This window comes from Marmota flaviventris, chromosome 1 (assembly GCF_047511675.1).
Source record: "Marmota flaviventris isolate mMarFla1 chromosome 1, mMarFla1.hap1, whole genome shotgun sequence".
Lineage (NCBI taxonomy): Eukaryota > Metazoa > Chordata > Mammalia > Rodentia > Sciuridae > Marmota > Marmota flaviventris.
In genome coordinates, this window is record NC_092498.1 from 15,099,159 (window position 1) to 15,119,002 (window position 19,844).

Consider the following 19,844-nt stretch of genomic DNA (forward strand, 5'->3'; position numbering starts at 1 on the left):
TTCGCGGCTGCCTGCCTGGATGTTTATAAAAATGTATCATCGGAGGGCCTGGGAGACGGGGGCCATTTCCTCTGGTCCCGGCTCCTGCTCACCATTCCAGCAGTAGCCAGAGCTGCCCAAATATTTACCCAACTGTCCTCCCAGGCAGGGCCCCAGACCCTTCTGTCTCATGCTGTCATTAGGTGGGACAAGCCCCAAGGGAAGTAGCAGCAACTCCAGCCAACCACCCTAGGTGTGTTGACAGGTCTCCCTCACACCCAGAATCCACCACCTTGACTGCAAAGGGATTTAACCCACACCTAGAAAAAAGGAGCTCTTTTTTCTAGGTGTGGGTTAAATCCCTTTGCAGTCAAGGAGAATCCCTTTCGTTGACCTGGAATTCTGTTGCTATGAATATGCTTTGAAACAGATGAGCCATTGTCTGGCCTCCGAATTTTCTGGTTGGAAAGAGATCTCCACCGTGATACACTTTATTGTAGTGGGATTTTTTTTTTTTTTTTTCAGTTCTTCTTCTATTCCCTGTCGCCCGCTCTGTCCATTTTCACAGCTTAGGATGTAAGTGAGGAAAGCTAAGCCCAAGCTGGAAAGGGAACAGAAACGAAAAAACCTCACCTTTGCCCAAGAGTGATGGCCAGAAGCCTAAATGGCGTCAGGTACCAGATTTTAATGATTGCTGGAAGTAAGGTGCGTTTGTGTGGCCAGCAGAAGAGAAAAGAGTTGAACCCATGCTCCCGGCTGGCACTGGTGATTAGTCATGAGACAGGACAAAAGAAAAGAGCAGAAGAGACTTGGCAGTTACAGCAGTTCAGCACTACCATTGTGTGAATGAGTAACCATAGCCCAGAGAGGCGAAGTAATTTGCCCAAGCTGCACAGCAAGTAAGGGCCAAAGGCAGTATTAGACCACAGACTCTCAATGCTGGTCCAGTGCTATGCTTCTGCCTCATTGCACTAGAGAGAGACGATGAAACCACAAGAACCAGGATTAAGAAAATAATAATAACCAGGATACCAGAGCAGACGGTGTCGTCAGTGTTTCATGTCTAAGAAGTTACCGAGCATGCTTCTTGGGTCACTGTATGAAATCCCAAGGAAGACAAAGGACTCATGAGAGGAGTGGGTCCATTTTAGACCAAGGCAGCAGGAGGCGAACTTGGGTGGTATGATTTTCTATTTCTTAATACTCTGTTCACAGGGTACCTCGATTCGTCCAGCCCAAGGGACTTTGCATACTGTTGGGTGGTATGGACTTGCCAAATAAAATGTAGGATGCCCTTTGAAACTTCTTTCTCCCCCAGATTTCTATGTTGAAGCCCTCACACCATTGTGATGGCATTGGAGGTGAGACCTTTGGGAAGGAGGTGAGGTTAGGTGAGATGTGAGGGTGAGGCTCCCATGACGGGGTGGATGCCCTTAGAAACCCAGGAAGAGACACAAGCTTCCTGGTTTTCTCTCTGCCTTTCTGTCTCTGTCTGCCTCTGTCTCTCTCTTCTCTGGGAAAGCGCTGAAGAAAGGCCATGTGAGCACACATTGGTGGCCATCTGCCACCAAGGAAGCAAACCCTTACCAGGAACTGAATCTGCCAACACCTTGACCTTGGACTTCTGTCTTCCAGAACTGAATACCCAGAAATAAAGATCTGTTGATTGAGGCACCAGTCAGTGGCTGCTTTGTGATGGCAGCCCCAGCTAAGAAACTAGAGAAACGTATAAGTACGTCCCAAATATTGTACCGAACATATTTATGCTACAAAAACATCATTCATTTTTTATCTGAAATCCGAATTTAACTGGATGTTCTTTTATTCTTGTTTACTAGTCTGGCAGCTCTAGGTGGTGGCACTGTTCATGCTTCATTGAAAGAGATGTGGTTGGACCCGTGCTCCCAGGGGCGCCTGATGGGAGACCAGTCAGCAAGCGAGAGTGGCAGAAGTGAGGAGCCTATGTGGGCCCAACCCCCCATCCCCTGGATCTGGAACCACAGCCCAGAGAGGTGAAATGACTTGCCCTCACATTTGCTCACACAGAAACTCTCATTTGGTTCTTTTCTAAAAAAATAAATCCATTAAATCAGCTAAGCTTTAAAATATACCCAACCCTAGTTAAGGATAAGTTTTTAGGTTAAAAAAAAAAAAGGTCTAGGGAGTCATTCATTGTTTTTCTCTTCTATACTGAACTCCTGAAGGTTTGAGCTCATGATTGGCAGGCAGCATTGGAAACTGAAGAGCAGAGGCGGGTGGGTCTGGCAGGGCCAGTGACGGGGCCTCATCAAGGTTGCTTGCTCATCTGTAAACTGGGGAGAAGTCACACAAGGGTCAGAGCGAGGGTCCCCTGTTAGGGAGGGTTTGTTCAGAGGCACTGTTTGTCTCTTCTACTTTGAGACACATAATCAAATTCGTTTCTTAAAGGGCTGTTTCTGACCCTGGGAGTCCATGAAGCAGATGTCATCCAAGCCCAGGCAGGAGATAGCTGTGCCAGAGAACTGAGCCCCCCACTTCAGGGGGACCCCTAGGGGGAGACGCCTCAAGAAGGGCCCTGTCCTGTTGGAGGAAGGTGGAAGGTACTATTGGGTGAATCCTACAGGATGTGGCCGGGCTACCACTGAGCCTCCAGAAGCAGGCCCAGCCCTATAACTGGACCCCTGTAGGGGTGGCCAGGGAGGGCTGGCTGGGAACCCCCTGCATCACCCAGCACACCCTCTCTGCCCACGTTATGCTGGCAGGCCTGAGCCTGGTTCCTGCAGATGAGGAAGCAGGGCAGTCATGTCCTATGGCTCTGGTCTGCCTGGGCCTTGGCTGTCACCAACAGGGCCCCCTCAGGAAGCAGGCACTGCAGGGGGACCTGCCTGGGGCCAGACTCTGCACTGGCAGCTAGGAGGGAAGAGCCATGGTCCTGGGCTTGGCGCTGTGTCCTTGTTTCAGCATCCTTCTGACTCTTGGTGTTAACTTCGTGCCCTCAAGTGTGAGGTCCCCCTTGAACATGTCCCATGAGAGGAGCCAATGGCAGGCCATGGCCAGCAAGGGCCTCTCATAACCATGCCTGTGAGGGCTGCTTGCCCCAACCTGCTTGCTCTTCCTAATCCAGCTTCTGAGGACATGTGTGGCGGCCTCCTTGCCCTCAGTGGCTCTGCGTTAACCTCTGGGCCTGTGCAGGGCTAATGACACCCTGGGCCAAGGGCTGGGCCGAGGCATCTGGGGTCTTCTCACATGGCACAGGAGGAAATGGTGGCTCAGAGCTAAGGTGGCAATGGGAGGGCTGAGGGCCGGGGCTGAACCCAGGCCTATCCCCAGGGCTGCCTCGGACCCTTCCTGGTAACCACCGCCCACCTCTTCCACCTGAGACCTTTTTCCGCAGCTGGTGGCTTTCAGTGAAAGGATCTTCTTGCTCAGTGTGGCCTTGACACTGGGAAAACTAAGTGAGGACGGGCCCCAGAGAGATGGCTACGGCGAGCTCCCCACAAGCATGGGCTGATGGTTTAGACATTAGGTGTGAGACGATGCAAGAAGGTTCAGAGAAGAAAAGTTGGGTTAGGAGAGCCTTAACTCAGCACATTAATCCCCTGATGGGATTGACTGAGTGGTAGCTGAGGGCAGGTGGCTGGGGGAGTGGGAACTGGGGGCGTGGTTTGGGGTACATATTTGTATCTGGTGAGTGGAGAGCTCTCTCTCTGCTTCCTGATTATCACGTGAGCCACTTCCCTCCACCACACTCTCCGCCATGATGTCGGGCCTCACCTTAGGAATGGAGCCGGTTGTCTGTGGACTGAGATCTCTGAAACTGTGAGTCCCCATGAACTTTTCCTCCTCTACAGCTGTGTTGGTTGGGTCCTTTAGTCACAGCAGCAAAAAAGCTGACTAGAACAGTGGGCCTCCCTCTCTTCAGCGCTGAGGGCCAGTGGGTGAGTCAGAATGAGGCTCTTGGGGAGGAAAGGGTTTTTAAGGATTAAATTTAGGGGTGGAAGGGGACTTAGTAAATCACCGGCGGCACATGCCTCAGAACCCTGAGAGCTCTTCCTTACTTTCCATAGAACTGGAGTTTGCATGGTCGCTCAGTCGCTGCAATGCTGAGGGGCTGCCCTGGCCTGCTGTTGGCAGGTTCAGCTGCAGGTGAAGGGGAGCTGCCTCTCACGGGGGCCCAGCTGATCCTCCCCCCTCATACCAGATTACCAGAACAGACATGGAGGACGTGGTGGGGGAGCTACAGGCTGCTCCACGCATCCTTCTGTGCCGGGGCCAGGTGCTGTGGGCTCCCAGCTAAAGCCCTCCCCATGTGCCAGGTGCTGGCCGGCAGCACCCCAAGACTTCTCACAGGGACTTATTCAGGGGCGCATCTCTTTGCAGGCAGCCTTTCTGGAGGACAGGATTGCCGGGCTCCCCAGGGCTTCAGCCCAATCCCAACTCTGGGCCCTACTTTAGTTTGGGTTTTCTTATCTTTGCTGTTGGACTATTCTAATTGGAACAGAACCCAAGAGAGCGGGCCTTCACTCCCCACCCGGGAAGAAGGATTCTGTTGACTTCCTGTCTTTATGACTTTTATTTATTGATAGTTTTTTTTTTTTGAGAAACCAACACTGTTTTTTCTCATAAGAATTTTATCTGTCCTACAAGGATCCCCTTAGCAACCTGCGTGACTCCTTGGATGTTGATAAGCTGCCTCTGCCATCACCCTGACGATCATTCTGCTGGGGTGGTCGCCTGGTGCCTGTTGTATACCCAGCATTGTTCTAGGGGCCGGTTGGTCCCTGGGAGGGAGGAGCCCAGGGACCTCCTGGTGGGTGGAGGAGGTGTGGGCATTGTGGCACCATGGAGGCCATGGGGGGGGGAGGGGCACCACTGTGGCCAGGACCTGCTCAGGGTGGGGACTGGAAGAGATCATCAGAAAGACCTCCCAGAGATGAGGCTGATGCCGAAGCAGTTTTCAAAACGCATTTGTGTTCTTTCACACAGAAACAATAAAAGCACTTCAACAAGGTTTTGGAACAACATTGAAACAAGTTCCATAGCCGCAACACCGTTTATTGCCATTTTATTGGAGTGTGTGCTCTGCGGTTTCTGCCTGGCTCCAACCGCGTCCCAGCCCAGAGACTGTGGCAGTGGCTCATGTTAATGATGGTGATTTGCGTTGGCCACAGATCTATGGAACCCTGTTTCTTTTGTCCTGGGGTCTGCGGCCCCAGGACAGTGCTTCGTGCTCCTGTGGACACCTCACTCACAACCCCTTGGACTCGGCCCAGTCCCACTTTACCCCCCATGGTGCTGAGGCTTCTCAAAGGGACTTGGCCTGAAGGTGGGGGGATTGGGTTCCCTCCAGGTGTCAGAGGTGATGGTCACACCAGGGAGGCCCTGGGTGGGCCAGGGGAACTGGATGGAGGGATTGTTGCAGGATCAAAGTTCCCAGCTGCCAGGACAGAGGTCAAGTCCACAGCCACAGACCCAGGAGACCAGGTTGGGGTGGTAATTAGGGAAGGGAGGAAGCACTGTGGGGGCGGGTGCGCGTGCAGTTGCAGAGAAGCCGACGGAGCAGCCCTGATGGAGTGGGCATGGCTGAGCTGGCCCTGTGAGGTCCAGGACATGAGTCCCAAGGGTTGGGACCCCTGTCCTGGTAATGGGAAGGCCTCCCAGTGGACACGAGAAGGCTGGGCTCCCCGGAAGACACCAAGGTGATGTGCCACCAGACAGGAAGTGGGTCTGGGAGGCTGGTCACGGCACAGCTAAGTGACAACAAATGCCTCCAACTGTCCACCCTTGAGGTGTCCGCTTCCACCAGGAGACGTGACTGCTGGCACTTTCATGGTGGACAGATCCGTGAGCAAGTGTAAGCCGCCCACTGGCTGCCAGCTGGGCTGCCCTGGCCGATGTTCTCAGATCTCCCCTCAGAGCCACCTCGCTCTGGGGCAGCCAGATGTGGACGTGAGGTGGGGCCAGAGAGAAAAAGCCTAGCCTGGGAGAGGGTCAGGAGCGGAACCAAGGATGCCATTTATGAGAAGGGCTCCTACTGAGGCTCCTACTGAGCCACTGTGCTCAGCCTTGCGGACCACATCCTGTGGGGCAGGCCCGGGGCAAGTTTCACCAGTGTCATTTCATCGAGGTTTATTTTACAGAAGAGAAAATTGAGGCTTAGAGGCAAGTTCATGTGTAAGGTCAGTAGGCAGGAGATGGCGGAGTCGGGCTCAGAGAGAGGCTCAGAGTTTGGAGAGAATAAAAACCCGAGTCTGTCATAAAATTCCAGAACCCATGACAGTGATAAGAAGGAGGCACAGGAAAGGGTAGGATCCTCCTGTCAGGCAGGACAGGCGGGGCTGTGCTTATCACTTGACTATGGTGTGACCGCAGCCTGCAGGAGGCCGAAGGAACAATCTAGGCCATATGAAACGGGTCCTCTCAGAACCAGAGAATGTAGGAGCAGGGGTTCCTGGGGTGACTTGGAGAAGAACTGTGGGCCAGGAGAGGGGGGATGCTGTGGGACCCCTGCTCAGCTCATTTGGGAGAAACCCTTACAAAGACCTCGTGGGTCCCCCTCTGCGTCTGGCAGAGATCATGTCGCTGGCTGCTCTGGCCTGTGAGGGCTAGTTCATCCAGGTGAGCACAGGGCTGGGGCAGCTGTTGGCAGGGGACAGGAAGTCAGGAATTCTTCAGCCCTTGCTCATGGTGGGGCCAGCTATGAAGAATTTTAACCTTTTCCTCTCCCTTGGCCTCGGCATTTAGCTCTCTGGGCACCTGTGGACTCTCTGGCATTAGGCCCACACAAAGGGCGACTACCCTCCTTACTATAGCTGGGAGTGGGGGCTTCCCAGTCCAATTTTTTACCCCTTTCTCTGACCCCAGCTGGCACTGTCTTCTCAGATGAGGAACAGGAGCCCAGAGACTGCCCTGGGGCCAACAGGTCACTCTTGAGGACCTGGCCAGACTCACAAGTCTATTTGGAAGGTATACAAAGATAGTGGTGTACACGGCTCTCTTCACTCCTGCTAAAAGCAGGGCCAGAGGACATGGGGCTAAAGAGAGCAGGAGAGGGACACCAGTGTCCTCTAAGAGTTCCTTCACCCTAGAATATGCCGTCTCCTTCCTTGAGTGCTCTCCTTCTGGGCTGGCTTTGGTGGTCTCCCTGCCTGGGCAAACCCACCTCTCTGCACGGCCAGCCAGGCCAGCAGGGAGGCTTGCATAGGGCCAACCACAATGCCCTTGACCAAGGGCATCCCTGCTCCTGCCACACAGAATGCCAGTTAACTTTTGTCTACTGAGCCTTCTGCCCTCTGGCCTGGACTTCAGGTTCGTGTGCTGGAGGTTGGGGTCTGGAGTTAATGGCAGGTGGTTAATGGTGCCACTAGGGCAGAATGCCTTGTGGATCATGACCAAGAAAACACCACACCCCCTGTCATCCCTGTGGCTCAGGAGGCTGAATTCAAAGCCAGACTCAGTAAAAGCAAGGCATTAAGCAACTCGGTAAGACCCTGTCTCTAAATAAAATGCAAAATAGGGCTGGGGATGTGGCTCAGTGATCGAGTGGCCCTGAGTTCAATCCCCAGTACCAATAAATAAATAAGAAAGACAGAAAAAGGCAGCACCACACACATCCTACAAGTCGGCACGACCCAGGCTGAGGGTACAAAGAAGCTTTGTAGGTCCAGGCAGCTGAGGCAAGTGGAGGTGACTGGTCTGTAGTATGGGAAGGTTGGCAGGAGAAGCAGCAGAGGAGGGGTCCCTGGGAGTCAAAATGCAAAACAAGGAGTCTGGGGCCAGGCAGAGAGCCAAGGGCATAGAGCTCAGATGGTGATGCAAACCCCAGGCCCATGGAGCCTGGTGGGCACTGTGGCCCCGAGTCGGTGGGCCCAGGGGCAGGGGTGTGATGGGGAAGGGCCACGGTGCCTGGGCTTTGACCGGGTTGGAGGCGCTTGCTTGGCAGATGGCTGCTGTGGGGTGGTTTGGTGGCCTGAGCTTCCATTGTTTCCAAAAAAAGCTGGAATCTAGATTTTTTGTAGAATTCTCCTGTTTTTTATATTTGGGCAATTAATTCAACTTTAAGAAGCAAATCCAAACCTCTGCCGCTGTGCTCAGCTTGTGGGCTGCCTCTTTCTGACCCCATCCCCCGCCATGCTGCTGGAACAGGCCCTGTGGGTTGGACAGCCCCCGTCTGGTTATTTTGACGTCTGCCCACTTTGGCCCAATCCATAGGATGCTGTAATTTTTTTTTCTTCAATTAGCTAGGAAAAGAGACTCCTTTCCCCCAAAAGTATGCTAATGGCAGGGAGGGTTGGATTTCTAGTTTGGGAGTTAAATTTTGTGAAACTGGTAATCTGTCAATAGGAAAACGCCATTCCTTCATAGAGGTGTCACTGCCCTCTGGGATATCCCTGTGACCCCCAAGGTCTCTCAGGCCAAGATCAGGGTGACCGGGTCAACCTGCTCTAATCTTAATGACTCCCAGATTCCTTAGAATCTCAATATATGTATATATTTTAAAGTAAATTAAAACTAGGGCCAGGATCCTATAGATCGAAGGCAAAAACGTCTGGAACTAATTTCAGAAAGCTCTTAACATCCTGGGGAATTACTTTTCTTTCTGCTGAGTAGTCTTAGTGGGAGAAATCTGTTGTAACCAAACATGTGTTTTCTAATTAGGTGACTGTTTTAGGTTTTATGGCGAATAAAACTGGGAACACGGGGTGCGACTGGACCTGCACTTCATTCCTAGGCATTCCTATCAGAATTATTGGCAGGCAAGTTGAAAAGAGCAAAGCACAGTCAAACAAAATTGCCAGGTGGTCCTGGGCAGTCTCAGCTGGTACACGTTTGCTCTGGCCTGGCCCATCCTGGCCTCTCCTTCAGTGTGTGTGAACCTGAACTTCCAGCCTTGATTAGGAAGTAGGAACAAGACTCCAGCTCTGGGTTTCCCAGCCCCTGAGCTCTGGTAGGTACAAAAGAGCAGCTTCCTTCTGTATTTCAGTTCCTAGTGGTTCCCAACCTTGAATGTGCCTGTGGAGTCATCAGGGAGCTTGTGAATACCCGGAGGCCCAGGTCACCCTTCAGACCAATGACATACTCTGTAGGCATTAAGCTCCCCAAGGTGACTCGAGAGTACAGCCAAGGTTGAGAAGGCCCACTAGAGACCCCAGCTGGGTGTTGGCCCACAGCTGTATCTTTAAGCTCCTAAGCCCACAGCTTCTGTATTATACCAAGTCTAGCTCTTACAGTCAGCCTGAGAATGCATCCAGGGCTGCATCCTGCATGCTACTTCAAATTCCCACCTTGGGAGCCAATACTGCATAGTAGTTAGAAGCACACAGCAGTCACACTGCCCACATTTGTATCATCACTGACCTGTGATGTGGCCTTAGCCAACTTGTGCAGCTTTAGTGTCACACCCTAGTCCTGCTTCATAAAGTTGTGATGAGTACAAAGCGTGGCTCTCTGATAGCATTAGGATCAATGCCTATGCAGGAAGTAGCTCAATGGGTACTCACTACTTCTACAATTAAAGACTTGCATGGTTCCCATATCCATCCATGGGGTTTCTCTGCTCAGACCAGCCTGCCTGGATGGACCGCTTCTCTGGTGGGCCTGATCACCTCTTTGATTTGCGCTCGCTTGCTCTCTCTCTCTCTCTCTCTCTCTCTCCCTCTCTCCTCACTGAATGCTAGACCCTGTCCTGAGGCTGTGCTGGGAGAAGGTTCCTGAAAGGTCAGTCATCCAGCTGACACCTCAGGTTAGGACCCCCAGTTGTCCAGCTCACAGTGGGAAGGGACTGGATGAAAGGAAGTGGGACTACCATCTATTGGGGTGCCCCCCCACATCATCAGGGCGCCTGTGATGGCCCAGATAGTGTACTGAGCACTGGGATGCTTGGGTGGGTCCCTCCTTGGGTGGGTCCTTCCCTACATGGGGCTTTTAGGTGAGTGGAGGAGATGGACTTTCCAATCAATGCATGTGAAGTCACAAGTACTAAGGGTTTTGAAGAAAAGTTGTGGGGAGGCTAAATTGAGAAGTGTTCACCAAACCCCAGAATACTTGGAAGAGTTAATTTGGGGAACCAGAGAAAGGAACATTCCTTTTTAACCAGTGTTTTATAAATTTATAGGGCTGGTCATTGTGCAGGGTCACAATAATTGAGATAATCTCGGTGATTCCTGGGGTGATAATCTGATAATGAGTTATGATAGGGCTACCCTGGCCTTTGGAAATTAACATCATGGAAGCAGTGCCAAGCTCCACCTGACACCCTCATCCCACATGAGGTCTGCTGTGTTCTGAGTAGGGCACCCTCCAGAGGGGCACAGCTGGAGGGGGACAAGGAGAGGTAGGAGACGTGAAATCTTGTGATATGGAGACAAGTTGCAGACACCAGAGGGTAGAGACTTCAACTTCGGAGATGAGTTTGAAGCCATGGGTGGGAGCCGTGGGGAAGCAGGCCAATGGAAGGACAGTGGTCGGGCCCAGCCGTGTGCAATGCGGCTCCCTGAAGAAGAGCTGAAGCCCTCATTCCCTGTGCGATGGGCTGACCCATTCCCAGGAGAGACCTAGGAAAGGACATTTGGGCCTTGTTGCTGGGATCCACTGATTAGCTCTGGAATCCTTCCTGGTTCTCAGATCCTGGCCATTTGATCATTATTTTGTGAGTTTTCTGTGAAGATGGGATGTCAACAATGTGAGTTTGGCTCGGGGAGTAGGAGGCCTAGAAAAAGTTCTTAGAGAAAAGGAGGGCACAACCCTGAGTGGCAGGGGGGACCCTGGTCACCAAAGGTGTGGAACACGGAGGCCCTGGGGGACAGAGGCTTGCGGGCAGGGCAGGAGAGAGATGTTTTGGAGATGGCTGTAAAATGGGAATGACAGGGAGGTCTGGAGGATTGTCCGATCTTCTAGCAGCAAAACAAGAAACAATGTAGGTGCCTGCTCTGCCGGGTACTTTCTATACGTCAGCCCACGGCATCAGCCCTTCACTTATGGGCAGATGCCATTATTACCTGCTTTCAGCAGGTGGGGACCTGAGGCCCAGGGAGAATATGTATTGTCAGGGTCCAGCCCAGCTTTGAGTAAAGGATTGGCCCTTGGAGTCTGTGCCCCTAGCCATCAACCCACCCCAGCAGAGGGTGGGGAAAGGTAAAACTAGTGCAGGGGCTGTGAGGCCTGGGGAACGCTGTAGTGAGTCTTGCTGTGAGCACTCTGGGGGCCGCTCCTGGCTTCTCTGTGCCCAGCCCTGTGGGGTCTGCTGGCAGCTGGTATAGTAGTAGCTGCTGGGCCAAGAGGAACCAAATGCAAAGTGTTTCCCATGGGATGGAAGGAGGGGGCCAAATCCATTTCTCCCTGTAAATTGATCAGTGAACTAATAAAAAAATTGGAAGGAACTCTGGATTTGGATTCTGCCACCCAAGATGACCCATGGGACAGTCACAGGAGGAGGAATGGACAAAGATTCTCTGCAAACAAGGATTTCTTTGAGATTTGTCTGGGATAAAGAGTGTGTGGTGCAGGTACCCCACAGAGAAAACCCAGAGCATGGTAACTGAGCGATGGCAAAATTCTGGAGTTCTGTATGTGGTTTGAAAATCTAGACTTGAGTAGGTGAGAAAAACACAACATACATGCACATCTCTTGCTTTGCTGTTTTTTTTTTTTTTTTCCTCCCCTTCCTGTTTACTTGTTTGCCATCACCTCAGCTTAGCAACTCGTGTCCTGATGACAGAGCCAAGGGTTGGAGCAAGATGACTGAGATTCTGGATTTGCTGTGTGACTAGGGAGAAGCACTTAACCTGTCTGAACTTCTGTTTATTTAACTCTAAAAGGAAATACTTTGAGTAGATACCCTGCCTACTTCATAGAGTAGGGAGGACAAATAGTAGCAAATAATAGTTACTGTGTTTTTCTTTTGTTACCCGCTGGTGCTAATCCCGGTTAGAGCACATGGAACTTTCAGGGCCAAGATCTCCTGAGCATGGAAAGAGTGAGACAAGATTTTAGCAGTAAGATGCTAAACATTAAAGGGTAAGAACCCCATGAATGAGTTTACATGTTGACTTAAGTCAGGTGGATGCCAAAAGCAACAGGGCAGCCAGTTCAGACCAGGAGTGATACAAAGCTTAGAAATTTGAGAAGAAAAAGAGGTGATAAGAAAATAGCCACGAGTCACATGATGGTGTAGAATAAGGCGAAAGTGGACCGCAGACTGTGTATAATAACTTGAAGACCAGGAAAGTGGATTCTAGAAAGAGTAGTGAAACCAAAAACTCAGGCTCGGGAGTTGGGAGACCTAAGTTTTATTCCTTGTTTGGTCAGAAATGAGCAAAAACGGACTTGGAGAGTCTCTTAATTGATTCATTTCCTCCTTTTTAAAGTGGATTTAAAAAAAAATCTCATTCACTTTCTGGAATTGTGATGCTCTAACCCAGTGCTTTTCAAAATGGGGCTGTGATCCTGTAGGAAGTCTGTGAATCCAATTCAGAGGGTCAAGACCAGGATTAGAAAAGATGGCAGAGAACAGAAGAGAAAACGGGGCTGCACACCCTTTCATCAGACTCTCATTTCAATGACACAGTTCTGCATGTTCCGGACTGAACTATAAATTACATTTCGTATGATGAAATTGTAGTCAGAAAAGTTTGAAAACAAAGCTGTCACACATGGGGTGCCACCGGGAAAGCCCAGGTGCGCTGCCTGCCTCAGTCTCCCCCTTTGAGTCAGCACCTCTGTGGTCCATCCCCTGGACTCTGTGAGTGTCCGAGGAGAGCCAGCCTCCCCACAGCACGCGGATACAAGGTCCCAGCACTCAGTGCCTTCTCTGCATGACAGTCCCCGTGTCCTGCCAGCAAAGGGTCAGGAAATGTGAATTTCAGACAGACTATGACTAATTTTTGTATATCCCAAATATTGCATGAGGTATACTAAAAAATTAGCCATTGTTTATCTGAAATTCAAATTTAACCAGATGCCTATATTTTATCTGGCAACCCTAAGTCAGTAATAAACAGCGAACAGGAGGGAAAGTTTCAGAAGATTAAGACTTTTAAACGCCTCAAACTACAAAACTTTGTGTCTTAATATGATCATAAATTAACAGCTGTATTGTATTATGCAAATTTATGTTAAGTTATTCACTCTCTGTCATCACGCTCCAATAAAAATTGTATATATGACATTTAGGAAAAAAATGACATCTTCTGATAAGAGTTTTGCTCTACATTTCGGCAGCTGCAGCTCACCTTTGGCTCTGTCTGAATGCGGCTGCCCGGGACGTACAGCAGCAGGCCCTTCGTGAGTGACTCACTGAATTACTTATGGTCTGTTTAAAATCCTCAGGAACAATCCCTGGGAGTGGCCAGTGATTGCCCTCCCTCCATTTTAATGACTTTCCAGAGAAATGCCGCCTGGAGTGGAATAAGAACAGAGAGTGGCCCTGTGATCCAGGGGAGATGGCACCTCCTGCCAGGAGCCCCCGAGCCGCGTGCAGGAGGGCGTCATGGACACACAGGGGGGGAATGATTCCTTCTCTAATCTCCGTGCCATCCTGTTTCTTGGGAATCACACACACAGGGCACAAAGCCCTCTCTGCCGTTTCCCTCTCTGTGCACAGTGATGGCCACCAGTTGGCTGATTTAAAATTCAGAGCACCCACAAGCGCACGCCACCGGCTAGCCTTAGGAAGGTTTGCTTGATCTTCTCACTGATGGCTGTCATCCTCCTGAAGGCTCCTGGTACACACCCGGCATCTTTGTTTTAGCTTTTATAATTTTTTAAAAAAATTGAATACTGCAGGTGGGAAGAAATGCCCATGTCTGTTCTGGAAGGGAGGGGTCAACCTTGCTAAGGGCATGTGACAGCCCCAAACTGGCAGGGAAGCAGAGCCTTGAGAAGGACAGGAAGCCAGATGGCCTCAAGGAATCTCTGAAGCAAGCCAGGCCAGGCTTGGAAAACAGGCTGTTGGTGACACTCTGGGAAGGAGGCAGGGAGGCCTGTGCAGGTGACTGGGAACCTTCATGTGCAACAGAAACTAGAGCTGCTGGGGGAGTAGTCCCCCTGGGGCGCTTAGGGGCTGCACCACTGGGCCCCTTACAAGTGCAGACACACCCTGCTACAGAGGTGGATGGGCAGAGGAAAGGGCACTATTGTCTCCACCCAGCCTTGTAAGAGAAGTTGCTGAGGTCCTCAGATACGCCGAGAGATGAGCATGGGCCTGGGAGCTGGAAGCCATACCAACCCCAACCGGGCCTCTCCCAACATCCTCTGCCCCAGTTTCCTCATCTACAGAATGAAGGCACCACATCAAATGATCTCTAAGTTTCTTTAATTTCAATATTCAGTTATTCAATCAATATCGAGAACCTACTGGATGTGTCTGGATGTGAGGACAAAGAGGACCCCACATTCCTGGTGCCTACAGTTGGAGTGTCTAGGGGTCAGCAAGCAGAAGTGTCCTCCTGTCTGTGAGAAGAAGTAGAGGAGAAGAGGAGGGAGTGGGAGGCAGGAGGAGGGGAAGGCAGAGGGGAAGGATGCCCTGTGATGGGAAACTCCTTAAGTGGGTGGCATCCAACTCTGTGAAATGACCACAGAAGATCAATGCCAATTGGCTGCTGTCACCAGCTCTCCCAGCCACGGAGACACTGTCTGCTGCTGGGACATGGACCATGGGGAGGTGCTGGTTTCTAGAAGTGCATTTCCAAGTGGACCCATGGACCACTTCCCACTTCAGCTATTTCACATGCCAATGAATGAACTGATCAGAAGAAACCTGCCCCTCATCTCCAAAGCCTTTGGTATTTGATACAGAGAAAAGATTGGGAGACATGGGTGATGCCTCCTGCAGTAATCGGCCTTAACTTTGGAAAAGAAAAGTAAGTAGATGTAACAGGATAGTGTTTAGATGCCAGCCACGGGAAGGATTTGTTTTGCTAGATTATAGCCTGTAACACCAGAAATCTCATGAAGCCCGAGAAAGACACCCACAGACTTTATTAAGTGGACTTTAGGTAAATTTTGAGGGACAGGGAGAAAATGCTACAAGATACAGTGATAAATGACAGGTTTGACATATAAATTATTCCTGAGGGAAGAAAGTGTCTGTCGAAACTCCAGGGACAGGAAGAATAGAGGAATTCTTGATATGGTAGATTTTACATAGGCAAAAAAACAATGTTACATGGAAGCATGGATACAAATTTATTTTAAGGCACCCAAGGGCTGACAAGGAGAATGGAAGTTGGTCAAATGTTAAGTAAAAGAAACAAGGTACTTCTTGGCTTAGGGTTTTTTCTGTTTTTGCTATGTATTTTTATATTTGATCTGTTTATTGGCTACTGATGTAAATTAAATTTTTCATGGTAAGGACAGATGCATCTTGACTTACTAGGATTGCTTAGTTGCCTAAAGCTGAAGATCTATGTGCTGTCCACTTTGGACAATCATCCACTTTCATGGAACAATCTACCACAGAGCTAGTGGTCATTCCCAAGATCTGGCATTAGTAGATCTGGGTTCAGATTCATGCTTTGCCTCGAAGTTGGCCTAGACACTCCATCTCTGAGTCTCAATTTCATTTTAATCTATAAAAGTGGGGGATAATACAGAACTGGTTGCTAGAATTGTCTGGCTCAGCCCCAAGGACATAGCATGTGTTCATTATATTCTCAAAGTTACTTAAAGCCCACTTAATATATAGTCATCCTCATCATCACCACCACCACCACCATCATTATTTTTGATGGTGCTAGGAGCCAACCCAGGGCCTCATCATTCTACCACTGAAATACACACCAGGCCTCCATCATTATTATCAATATTATTCAATATTGAATACTTGATCCCAAAGGGTCACTCCTTGATAAAAACAGGTGAGAAACAAGGTATTTCCATAGCATGCCTTAGCACAGATACTAGAGGACTACAATTGGCCCCTGGTTACAGAGAATTGGAAAGATGGATAGTACCCCTGAAATTGTTCGAGAGACCACAGTGAATGAAGTCTAGAAACAAAATTACCAAATGGTTCCTGCAATATGGGAGATACTTCTAGGAGACTTTAATTTTTTTCTAGGATTCTTGGTTAACAGGGCCTAGTCCTTTACAGTAAGGTCAGATTTATTTAACACATAAAAAATATTATGAATAATTATGGTGCCCCATAAATATTTACTATTATGGGGGTGGCGATCACTGTCATTAGTATTTTTCTGGTCTACAAATTTCTAATTTGCAGCCAGACTGGAGAATAATCAAATGAGATTTTCAAAGACGGGTGAAAGGTTGGAAGAGAGAGAGAGAGAGAGAGAGAGAGAGAGAATGAATACTGCTCACCCTACCACTCCACAGCAAAAAACACCTTGCCTTAATTCTGAGCCAAGGTGTGGGTCTTTGGTGGGATGTCCTCGGGCTTCAGTGGCCTTGTTGGTAAGATGGAGAAATTGCTGCTCACAGTCCTAGATGACCTCTCGGGGTGGGTTGATAAATCTATGAGATGCTTTCAAACTGGCTCGTTAACCAAATGCTGCCAGAGTACCATCTCATGGGTCTTGCCAGGGATTTGGTTTCTTGACTCTCAGGCTGGATGTGGCCACAGCATGAAGACAGAGAGCCCGCTACTTCCTGATAACCTCTGAGGGACTTTACTAGAAGCAAACAGCAGTTCCAGCTGAGCATTTACAAGTCAGAGCTGTCACTGCTAAAGTGAAGTTGGCATTGATTCCTCATGGCACGGAGGCAATGGGTCTTCACGTGGGTTGTGCCCTAGAATCCCCAGGGGCTTTTTTAAAAAATATTTTTTTTGTTGTCAATGGACCTTTATTTTTTATTTATTTCTATGTGGTGCTGAGAATTGAACCCAGTGCCTCACACATGCTAGGCAAGTGCTCTACCACCGAGCCACAACCCCAGCCCTCCCCAGGGGCTTTTGAGAAGCCCAGACGGCACTTCAGACCAACCACATCAGAAATCTCCAGGGGTGGATCCCAAGCATTGCTATTTTTAAAGTTCTTGAGGATGTTTGTGGAAATACCTGGCTCTTAGGCCTTGATTTGCAGGTGACCTTGGCCTGGCTGGTGACATGAGCAGAAGGTGTATAGAGGATTTGGAACTGTCATAGCATCTCTAGTTATCTGAAGTCAGATTGTGTCTAGGGACAGCCTGGGACAGCCCCATAACCCCATGTTGAAGCTCTGTGTAAAGCAGGCCCATCTTGCTGCAGTAAAAGAATCAGGGGCCTCTGTGAGGGTTGGAGGTCTTGTTTCCTTCTGGGAGGAAAGGTGGGGGGCACCTGCACAGTCTCAAGATGCCAGGCTGGTCCTCCCCTGCCAGCCAGGACTCCCAGGACTCTCCGAGATAGATGAAAATGGCCTTTGGTGGCAGGCAAGGGCAGGCTGGCTGGTGACAGAATCCACCTGATCTCCTACAGATCTCAGAACTGGAGCTATTATGGTTTGGAAATGAGGTGTTCCCCAAAAGCTCACGTGTGAGACAAGGCAAGACGGTTCAGAGGAGAAATGATTGGGTTGTGAGAGTCTTAACCCAATCAGTGAATTAATCCCCTGATAGGGGATTAATTCACCTAGTGAAAACCAACTATAGGGAGTGGCAACTGAAGTGGCAGGTGTGGCTGGAGGTGGTGGGCATTGGGGGCGTGGCTTTGGGTATATATTTGTAACTGGCAAGTGGAGACCTTTCTCTCTGCTTGCTGATCAACACGTGAGCTGCTTCCCTCTGCCACACTCTCCTGCCATGATGTCCTGCCACACCTGGAGCTCTGAGGAACGGAGCCTGCTGTCTATGGACTGAGACCTCTGAACCATGAGACCCCAAATAAACTCTTCCTCCCCTGTGGTTGTTCTGGTCAGGTCCTTTAGTCACAGCGGTGAAATAGCTGACTAAACAGGGGCAGCCCAGCAGTGGGCAGAGAGAGGGTCCAGATGGCAAGTGGGCTGCAAGACAGATGTCCAGATGCTTGTTGAATGTCCTTTAACAGTGCACATAGTGAAAACCAACTCCAAGGAAGTGCAGCTAGGGAAAAGGGCCAGTGGGGGCAGAACCCAAAGAGAAAGCCTGGGGTGGCCACAGAACCTTCTACAACGAATGGGACGAGATCATTCACAAATCAAGTCTCCATTTCAGGAATGTCCTTGCCAAGTGGATTGAGCATCCAGGGACCTAGAAACTTCTAGGGAGAAACCTCCTCTCCGCCAGGGGAGCAGTTACCTGTGTACAATTCATTCTACACTATGAGGTGAGGGCCACCAAGAAAGAATTCTCAGACTCACAGGATGGACGATGAAATGAGGACATGGAATGAGGACAGGTTGTGGCAAAACCAGGACCTTCCAGGAAACCTTATCCCTGGGGTGGAGAACGAGGGTGACAGGTCCAAGATGGCGCTGGTGAAGGTGACTGGTGAGGGGGTGCGTGCCCTTGAGGCAGGCAGGCAGGGCAGTTGGTATTTCCCTGGTCCTGCAAAAGCATGGTGCAAACCCAGTTCCAAGCTGCCCCATCAGCAGGTGGCCCTGAAGCTCCCCTTTATGGAACCATAGAGCCACGATTGCCCGGCCGGTGGACAGGAGTACTACGGTGCTGAGGATCCCGCCCCACTAGAGACAGTGATGAGAAGAACAGACTCGGTACTGTGATGGACAGGCATGTGCCAAGTCTCACATGCCCTTCCTGATGCATCCCTCATCTTCTCAAGTTATCCATCTTCCCCAAGCCCCTCTTGAGCGGAGCCTTCACGTCAACCTCATTAGGCTACAGCATCCAGACATTAAATCAAACATGATCCTCTGTGTTGCAGCGAAGGTGTCCTGCTGGTGTAGCTAACACCTACATTCTCAGTAAAGGAGATTACCCTCCGTAAGGTGGGTGGGCCTCATCCAACCAGTTGGGGGCCTTAAGAGCAAAAGCTGAGGTTTCCAGCAGGAGAAATTCTGTCTCAGGACTATAGCATCAGCTCCTGCCTGAGTTTCCAAACTGCCATCCTGCCCCACAGATTTCAGACTTTCAGCCCCACAATCACAATAGCTGAATCCTTAAAATAAACCCCTCTCTCTCTCCTCTTGGTTCTGTTCCTCTGTAGATCTCTTTCCCCACCAGTGAAGTGGGATTGGCGATTGGTCCTACTTCATAACGTTATTGCAAGGATCAAGTTCACACGTATGTAAAGTGTTTGGCTTAGGGCCTGCCATCACCCTCAACAGTAGAGAGCTAGTCCAATCCCTTCTGCTTACAGACAAGGAAACCGAGGCATGGGGCGGGGGGATGACAGGACTAACCCGGATGTAATGTCAGTACTGTTCCAAACCTAGGAAGTGTGTGAACTCGCTTTATCTCAACAACCCCATGAGCTACATAGTGTTACTATCCCCATCTTAAAGACAGGAGAACTAAGGAACAAAGTGATTATGTCAGTACCCATGAAGTACTGCCTGTGAGTGACAGCTTGGTGCCCTATGCGCTCAGGCTGTGGCCAGTGCCGGTCTCAGGGCTCCCTCCTGCTCAGGGGGCCTGTCCTGTGGTCAAGTCTAGGTTTGGTAGCGTGTGGTTGGGAGCCCATCTCTTACACACAACCCTCTCTGCTTTGGTACCAGCTGGGTCTCAGCACAGCACCAGCCCCGGGATCCCAAATGCAGTGACTTAACAGGGGTTCAGGATCTCTAGCTTTGCAATATTCATTAAAAGGTTTTGACTGTAAAGAACCCCCTCTCCGTTTGTCAGCCACTTGAGCCAATTACTCTTCAAGTTGAAGTTCTTGCCTAGAGCTACGGGGGTGAGGAATTTGTCCTCTTTCCTGTCCCAAATTACTAATTATAATGTCTCAGAGAGGGGCCCACTGCAAAAAGAGTCAGGGTGGCTTTCTTGCCCTTCTAGCTGACAGCCGGGGAAGCTGG

At 50.1% G+C, this 19,844-nt stretch overlaps 1 protein-coding gene and 1 long non-coding RNA gene across 3 annotated transcripts in view; one reads left to right on the top strand and one right to left on the bottom strand.

Annotated features, from left to right (window-relative positions):
• The window catches only part of Tbxas1 (thromboxane A synthase 1), a 154,775-nt gene that overhangs the window by 20,690 nt on the left and 114,241 nt on the right, over positions 1-19,844 (bottom strand). The gene's annotated exons all lie outside the window — the stretch shown is intronic.
• On the top strand, positions 431-2,781 carry LOC114105611 (uncharacterized). 2 transcript variants are annotated; one of them, XR_003585048.2, is made up of 3 exons: positions 431-1,711; positions 1,818-1,991; positions 2,407-2,781. It is a non-coding gene; the product is annotated as an uncharacterized lncRNA (long non-coding RNA). The 2 variants fall into 2 exon arrangements; XR_003585047.2 differs by lacking the exon at positions 2,407-2,781 and having other exon boundaries at positions 1,818-2,071.